This window comes from Nicotiana attenuata, unplaced genomic scaffold (assembly GCF_001879085.1).
Source record: "Nicotiana attenuata strain UT unplaced genomic scaffold, NIATTr2, whole genome shotgun sequence".
NCBI classification, from domain to species: Eukaryota; Viridiplantae; Streptophyta; class Magnoliopsida; order Solanales; family Solanaceae; genus Nicotiana; species Nicotiana attenuata.
Window position 1 is genome coordinate 71,949 of NW_017672450.1, and position 9,074 is coordinate 81,022.

The following is a 9,074-nucleotide window of genomic DNA, read 5'->3' on the forward strand; positions in this document are numbered from 1 at the left end:
TCGACCATTATTGCATGCTAGTACCCGTCCCACTCCTATAAGTCCCGGAGGAATTTAGGACTACTATTCCTAAAGGGGAGGGATATTAGGCTGATTTTGGTTTCAAAAGGTAAAAATCTAAGGCGACATACAAAACAAATAATACGGCATGTTAAGGGAAACATGTAAACAAGTAAAGGCTCATGTATACCTCCTCAAACAAACACATAAATAGCATGACTTGCACATACATTTAAGGTCTGATTAAAAATACTAAAGACGAGGGGAGTTCAATTGTTGGAGCAGACCAGGTTAATACATAACTCAGATAAGAAGTTCGAATTAGGCCTGCCTGCTGGTTGTAGCAATTTCAAAAGGCGGATTCAATTTTATTGTTATTACCCTAAGGCTTGCCTAAGTGTTTGGGTGAGCTCTTAGGAACATAGTATCTACTTACTGATTTAGAAGTGTGGCAAAGCAGAACAACTTTTAAATGAATGGTTTGAGACCCTATAGGCATGCTTGCTAGACCTCGTTAAATAAGGAAATTAGATTATTTAAAACTGATTCAGAATAAAGCTGATTTTAAAACAGACTAGTTTCAGATTCTACAGGCGATGGTATCTACTATTGCTGGTTTTAAACCCTATGGACAAGATGTCTAACATTGAATGTGAATAGAAACGACCAAGATTTTTTTTTACTTTGGGAGTTCCTATAGGCATGATTTCTACGAAGGGGTACTGATTTTAATGATATCTGATTTTAACCATTTAGATCCTAATAACATGGTATCTAAAATGCAGAATTAAACATGCATAATCTAAAACAACAGATCCTATAGACATGATTTCTATTGTGGCCATTTATAGTTCCTATAGGCATGATTTCTAAATTGCAGAATTAAACATACAGAATCTTAAGTCCTATAGACATGATATCTACCCTCAAGTATGCATAATTCCCGACCCTTTTCACTAGCCAACCCCAGTGTTTATTACAGAAATTATTACAGACCCAGTAATGAATTACACCAAAAAAGTACAAAGAAAGGTTACAACCAGAGGAAGCCTGATTCTTGACTTCCTCTCTGAGTTACGGAATAAACCACCTCAAATGCCATTGATCCAAAGCCTTTCTCAGACTTGAGTGTGTCAAAGTTTCCTAAGGGTCTCAAGAGAACCCCAGGCAGTGCTCACACCCCAGTTACATAACCAGAATAGAGATGAAGTGTGGAAATGCCAGCCCTTATGTGTCCAAGTTTAGAGGGTTCCCAAGGAAAGGCTCACACAAGAGGGGCAGAACCTAAGTCTAAGAGGGGTGAAAGTGCAGGAATAGAGTTTTAAAACTGAGGGGGTAAAGGAGAGGGGTAAAGGGTGGTAGGGAAACAGTAATTAGTAAAATACAGAGTTGATAACTTCATACAAGGGGGTCAGGGGTTGAGAATTCATTGCAAGGAGCCTATGTACTTAGGCAAGGGTCAGCTTTGGGCATGCACAACAATAGAAGATGCTGGCATGCCTATAAGCCAACCAGAACACACAACAACCAGAAAAAACATGAAGGTTATGATCCCAGGGGGATCAAGTTTGGGTCATGCACAGCAATGTCCAATGATGTCATGCCCCAAACCAACCACAAGTATTAAACACATTGGGGTAGGGGTTTAGGATCCACAAGTCATGATACATTAACAGAAAAAGGGGAAATTACAGCATGCTTAATAATGGTACTGGGTTAAATACAAACAGTAGACAAACAAGGATGCGAGAGACAGTAAATAAGCATGTTGTTGTTGGTGCAGAAGCTTAATTAGAACATACCCAGTAAAATGCAGATGCAGAGAAAAAATAAGCAAGTTTTCCACAGCCTAGCCTTGGACTTCAGCCGGCTAGGTAAGGCAGCAATACAAGTAGTAACAGAGAAAAGAGAGAGATTTAGTGGAGTGTGTGTCTGAACTCAAGTGTTTTATGCCTTGTGTTCATGTTTTGAAAGAAAGAAGTATAGGGTATTTATAGCTTTCTGAAAACGAGTAAAAGAGAAGTAATAAGCTACAAACATGGAAACAATCACAATTCAGAATCAATTATACAAGTAATTGCCTTTAATTAAGGGATCGCTTGCTTAACGGGCAGTGACAGATTCAAAATAAGGAAAGAAATCAATTTGTAAGCAGGCTGATAGTTGCCATAAGAGAAGTAGTAAAACATTAAGTAAGCAATCGAGTCTAGGTACAGAAATACACTAATTTTGGAAAGAATTCAGTAAGGCAACACAGGAAAAGAAATCAATTAACCTTAACAGGCGAGTGAAATCAGAATTTCACAAAGGAAAAGTTTGAAATCAGTCACAAAATTGAAGGTCAATCAAAGAAGGAAACTCAACACATAAATAGAGTGCACAAACACTAGACATGCGAGGCCAAACTATTGGCAAAAAGAAACAGCATGAAATAATAGCACAAAGTTAGCATACAGTAAACATTCGAAGCATGATAGTCATGTAGGTCACATTGAATCAGTAATGAAGAAACATAGAATATCAAAGCATGCGAAGATCTCACAGTACCAGGTGAAGAAAACCCCCTTTTAAAATTTAAGGTTTCGAACATAATCGAGTTTTAGAGAAGATAGAAATCTAGAATCGGAAGAATCGCATAAAGGAATAAGAGATTTTGAAATAAAGAACTTCAAATCGAGTCATGTACTTAAACGAACGGTCTCAGACCCAAAGCCATAGGGTTTTCAACAATAGTAGAGTTTTAAAAGAGGATAAACAAGCGAATCAGACAAAACTCAAACAAACAAGAATTCATCTAATAAACAGTCAAAAGAAATTAGGGCTTTTAACATGCAAACCCAGGTAGAAGAACGATATAAGCAAACATAGCAAAATATGTCCAGAAAATCAGAGAAAAGTTTCGAAATAACTTAACAAGAAAACCCTAATCGGAAAAGATAAAGAGTTTTGAAAGCAGAGTTTTAAAAGAAACTTCAAGAAAAATGCTTAGAAGTTCAAAGCAAACATAGATCCGAAGCAGATCTAAAAGAAATCAAAAGAACCTTAGAGAATAGGGTTTCAGAAGAACCCCAAATGATAAGAAAGGCCTTGAAAACCATCGATCTAAGCAGGAGAGTCAAAACTCTGACTCGAATAACTCGAATAGCCATGGCTGGCCGGAGAAAGGTCAGAGACGACCGGAGAACAGTCATCGAGCAAAGACTGGACAAAACACCTTCAGGATCTGGTCATGAGACCACAGAAACGAACACGTAGAAGCCATGGGAGGATGATGCAGGTCTCCGATGACCTTGGAAGGCCATGGATTAGGGCGGATTAGGGTGGAGGTGGCTAGGGTTTGATGGGGGTTGTAGAGAGAATTTCGGAGGGGTTTCAGAGGCTGCGGATTATGAAGAATGAAAAGGGTTTGGGGGTCTTTGGGTTTAATTAGGAAAGGATTAATGGGAGCCGTTGATCTAAACGATCAACGGTTGGGATTAAATGGGAGTCCGGGTGGGTCATTTAAATGGGTTGTGGGTCGGTTTGAATGGGAATTGGGTCAGGGTATTTGGGATTCAAATTGGGGTTCAATTTGGGCTATAATCGAAATAAAATGGGGCTAACATTTAAATAGCCAATTTTCCTATTTTGATTTATAAAAAATAATAAAATAATTTCTGTAAATAAATTAAAGGGACTAAAATTATTTATAGTACATAACTATCAAATTAAAAATACTGGACTCGAATTTTTATTGATATAAACGCAATTAAACCTAAAAGAGGCTATATTGCAATTATATGCAATTTAGCTTTAAAAATACTAAATAAATTTGTAAAAATATGCAAAAAATATCTTAGCCATATTTTAGTATAAATATGAGAATCCAATAAATGAATCACCAAAAATGACAATTTTGGAAATATTATTGGGTTTTTTATGAATAAAATAGGGAAATAAATTGGTTTAAAAATCTTTAAAAAATAAGAAAAAATGATAAAACATTTGGACACACTTATATATGCATACACATGCTATTTTGAAAGTATTTTGCATATTGAGAATATATAGGGAAAAATTGAGTATCAACAATAGCAACTCTCAAATGTGCGACAAAGGAAATGAGGTAAATTCAATTCCAAAATATGCATTGTCACTAAGCTTGATACTGATGAAATTGTGCTAAAGGGCAAGAGACATAACAATGTCTACAAGATATCGATTATGTCAATTCTCCAGAGTGAGCACACATGCTTGAGTGTAGTGGAAGACGATCCACTACTATGTCATAGAAGACTAGGACATGCCAGTCTCTCTCAAATCAACAAGTTTGCAGCAAAGGACTTAGTCCTTGGGCTAACTAAAGTTGAGTTCACATCTGACAAGGTATGTGATGCCTATGTTAGAGGGAAACATGTTAGGTTATCCTTTAAATCTAAGAAGTTTGTAAGTACCTCTAAACCTCCGGAACTCATTCATATGGATCTATGTGGACCAATGATGGTAGGCTATAATCTCGTATTTTAGTCGCTTATTGCACTCTAATTTACTGCACTTTAATTTTTTTTGAGCTTTAATCACTAGTGTTTTGCACTAATTGCGTATTTTATGCCTTGTAGGAGTGATTTCGAGTGATGTAGATGTTATGGAGCTAATTCGAGCTATTTGGAGCTTTGGAGTCGGAGTAAAAGCCCAAGGTATTAAGTCGGGATCGCGTTTGGCGGTCGAGGACTACATCTGGATATCAAAAAGTCAAGAAAATTCCGGACTCTGAGAAATCTCCACAGTCGCGGTGCGTGGAGCGGCGCATGGGGCACCGCGGCTGCCCATTTTTCCTACTGCCTTGGTATTAAACACTTCCTGACAAACTCCACTTCTGCCCCGCGTGGCGCGTTGCCCCATGTGGCGCGCCTGTACAATTGTTACAGAGTAATTGTCCTATTTTGCGTAGAAAAAGGTATTTTCATCTGGGCCCGACCCTACTTGGTATATATACACGAAAAACGTTATTTTCTGAACTTTTGACACATCTAAGACCTAAGGAGGCTAAAGAGGAGTGAATAAGCAAAAGCACAAGGAATTCATCATTCAATCCTTACTCAAGATACGAGTTTGGATCGTTTGATGCTTTTCTATACTTTAAACATATTTGTAATGAATTGCTCCATATTCATGGAGTAGTTTTTTTAGGGTTTGATGGATTTGGTGTATTGATATTTGTTTGTGGATTATATTCTAGTGTTATGTATTGAATCGTTTTGGATGTTTTAATCGTTGCATCTATATTCACTTGTTAATGTAATCGAGAGAGGCATAACTTGTGATATCTTTGCATTCTATTTCATTGGTTGAATTCATTAATTCTTCTTAGTAATCGAAAAAGGCTATGAATTGTTGATTAAACCTAGTTAGGAGGATAATCGAGAGAGGTTCTCCTAAAGACCAATCCACTACGAATTCTTGCATATCTTCACCGAGCTTAACTTAGTTCATCTTGTGAGGTTGAGACTTAATCGAGAGAGGATTTTCTACTAAATGGTTGAACTAATAATTTAGTGAATTCGAGAGACTCACTTGTACATTAGAAGTGAATTATCTAGAGTTAGATCCCAAACAATTATCTTGCACCTATCCTATCAAAACCCTATCTTCTACCATTGATATCTTCCTTTGTTTATTCATTGCTTCGATTGTCATTAGTCAATTAACTCTAGATTCTTAGTTAATTTTAGTATTAATCACAAAACTCTATTGATCATTTTGGATAGCAATCTAGCTACAAACTACAATAATACTGTTTAACTCCAATCCATGTGGATATGATGTTATATTATACTATATTCGACTAGCGAGCATATTTAAGTGTGTGTTTTGCGCTCGTCAAATTTTGGTGTTGTTGCCGTGGATTGGCAATCAATAGTGTGTGAAATAGTTTGTAGTGCTAATTCAGGAATTTTTTCTTTTATTTTATTTTCTCTTTTTACGGTTGGTGTTCTTTGAGTGTGTGCAGGCTACATGTTAGATTGGTGCATGACTCGATCTTCTAGGATGGAAGTGCTACCATATGGACCAGAGATCGAAAAACAACTGCGACAGTTGAGGAAGGAAATAAACCTCCCCGAGAATATAGAGAAGGTTAGGATATCCTCAAACAACAAAAATATGGCTGGAGCGATAGTTGAAGAAGGAAAGAAACCTCTCCGAGAATATAGATAAGGTTGGGCAATCCTCAACCAAAGAAAAATATGTCTGGAGATGATGATAATGTAGATTTGGCTGCAAGAGAGGCAGCCCAACAATGAGAGAAAGCTGCACGAGATGCTGAGGAAGAAGCTCTTAAAGATGCACAAAATGTCTACGAAGAGGAGAGGGCACGTGGAATTGTTCAGAATCAACCTTCGATTCCAGACTAGTTAGGAAATATACCTCCCGATGCAGGGTGACCACTTGGAGATTATGCTAGACCTTTCTACAACCACGGATTATCAAGTGTGAGACCACCCCCAGTTGCAGCTAATAATTTTGAGTTGAAGCAAGGGTTGCTTCAAAACCTTCAGAATTGTTGTGTCTTTAGAGGAAAGCCAAACGAAGATCCAAACAACCATCTAATGGACTTCGAGGAGATTATGAACACCTTTCAATACAATGGTGTGTCACAAGATGCGGTTTACTTAAGGACATTCCCATTCACACTCAAAGGCACTGGGTTCGAAGCTTGCCTAATGGATCAATTAGAACATGGGATGAGATGACCAGAAAATTTCTTGATAAATATTTCTCATCAGCTAAGACGGGCCAGTTTATAAGGGAAATCTATAATTTCTGCCAGAACGAGAGTGAAACTGTGTTTGAAGCTTGGGAGAGGTTTAAAGAGATAGTGTGAAAGTGTCAACACAGTGGAATTGAACTCTGGATGCAACTCCAGGATTTTTGGGATGGGTTGACACCAGCCTCACGCAGAACATTGAGCAATGCAGTTGGAGGCTAATTGATGAAGAAGACTCCAGAGAAGATAGTCACAATTCTAGATGAGTTATCAAAAGATGCAAATCAGTGGCCCTCTGAGATTGCTGAAAGAAGAAGATCAACTAGTGTTCACCAAGTTGATGCTAACACATCTGTGCAGGTACAACTTGATGCCATGGCCAAAGAAATAATAAAGATGACCTTAGCCTCAATACACCATGAGCCTCATGCAACATGTGATATATGTGGAAGAGGACACCCTTCTCATGAGTGTCAAGCCTCAATGGAGGAAGTGAATGCTGTGGGAAATTACAACTTCAATGCAATGGGTCAGAAGCACCTCAATTTTTCATGGAGTTCACCTGGGGGTATTGCAAATTCATGGAAACAAATCAACCCCAGATTTCAGGGACAAGGAGCTCCTGGTTTTGTGAATTAGCCGAGGCCACAGTTTCAGCCTCAATAGTCCAATCAACTGGTCTAAAAGACCTAATGAATTCTTTCATTGTCAAGACGGATGAGAGGCTACATGCTCATGGTGCATCTATCAAAGAACATGGCACGAGTTTGTGAAATCTAGAGAAGCAAGTGGGACAAATCGCAACTATATTGTGTGAGAGAATCCTAGGTACTCTGCCAGCTGACACTGAAAAGAATCCCAAGGAAAGGGTGACTGCAGTGACATTGAGAAGCAGGCAAGTGTTGAAAGATCCCACTCCACTCTAAAAAGAGGTGATACCTGAAAAAGAAAGTGGGGAGCAGCTGGAAATTGAAGTTGATAAGAAGAAGAAAGGCAAGAAGGGAGTAGACAAAAAGAAGAAGGAGGAATGTTCGAGAAGGGAGGAACATGATGTGAGCTAGCATATGTCTGCTCTACCCTTCCCGCAAAAGCTATATAGAGAGAAGATGGACAAGCAATTTGGGAGATTTCTAGATGTGTTGAAACAGGTTAATGTAAATCTGCCATTCACAGAGGTGCTCTCACAAATGCCAGCTTATGCCAAATTCTTGAAGGAGATCCTGACAAAGAAGAGGAAGATTGTCACGACCCAAACCGATAGGCCGCGACGGGCACCCGGTGCCTTACTCAATCGAGTACCAACGTAACGTATTTTTCTCATTACATCAACATGGGTAAATGGGACAGAAGGGCCGTATGAGGTAACAAGAACAAAGCATGAGGGAACACTCGACATAAAACTACCCAACCTGGTATACTGACTTATACATATGACGTACGGGCCTATAAGGCCAAAATAATCACTTGTACGCTGAACATAGTCCGACAAGGGCATACAATCTTTCATATACATGACATATATCTACAAGCCTCTAAGAGTACATAAACGTCATAAGGCCAGGACAAGGCCCCAACATACTAATCAATACATGTCTAAATCATATTGACCAAATAAGCAACTTCGGAGCAAACAGAGCGCACCAACATCTTCTGCTGAGCCGATAGCCTACTTGGAGGACTTTAAACCTGTCTATCGGGACCTGCAGGCATGAAACGCAGCGTCCCCATGCAAAAGGGACGTCAGTACAAATAATGTACCGAGTATGTAAGGAATGAAAATTAGTAAACAATAGACATGAGAGAAACATGGAGTAAAAAACTCAACATCTATATCTGAATAACTCTATGAATCTTTTAATATTATAATATCATGCATATGCATATAAATGTCATACCATGCATGGGTATATGCGTTCATAACATCACTAAGCCTCTGAGGGCATCCCATCATATCATCTCGGTCACCGTGAGCAAATCATCAACGTATACCAACTGATCAGGTGGTGGTGCGTATATAACGCCATAACCTTATATATGTATATGTATATATATATATATATATATATATATATATATATATATATATATATATATATATATATACACACACACACACAGACACGCGTATATAAAGCTGTCTAGTCATGGGCCAATGTACATGTATAAATGAATGTAATGCATGAGAAGTCTCTCGTAACATCATAAGATCATCATACCTCTGATTAATATCATGAAATAAATTTTATCAACTTACATATTTTCTGAGACCTATGACCAGACGATATAATAATAAGACATATGGGAATTCAAGAACATAGGAACCTTTAGT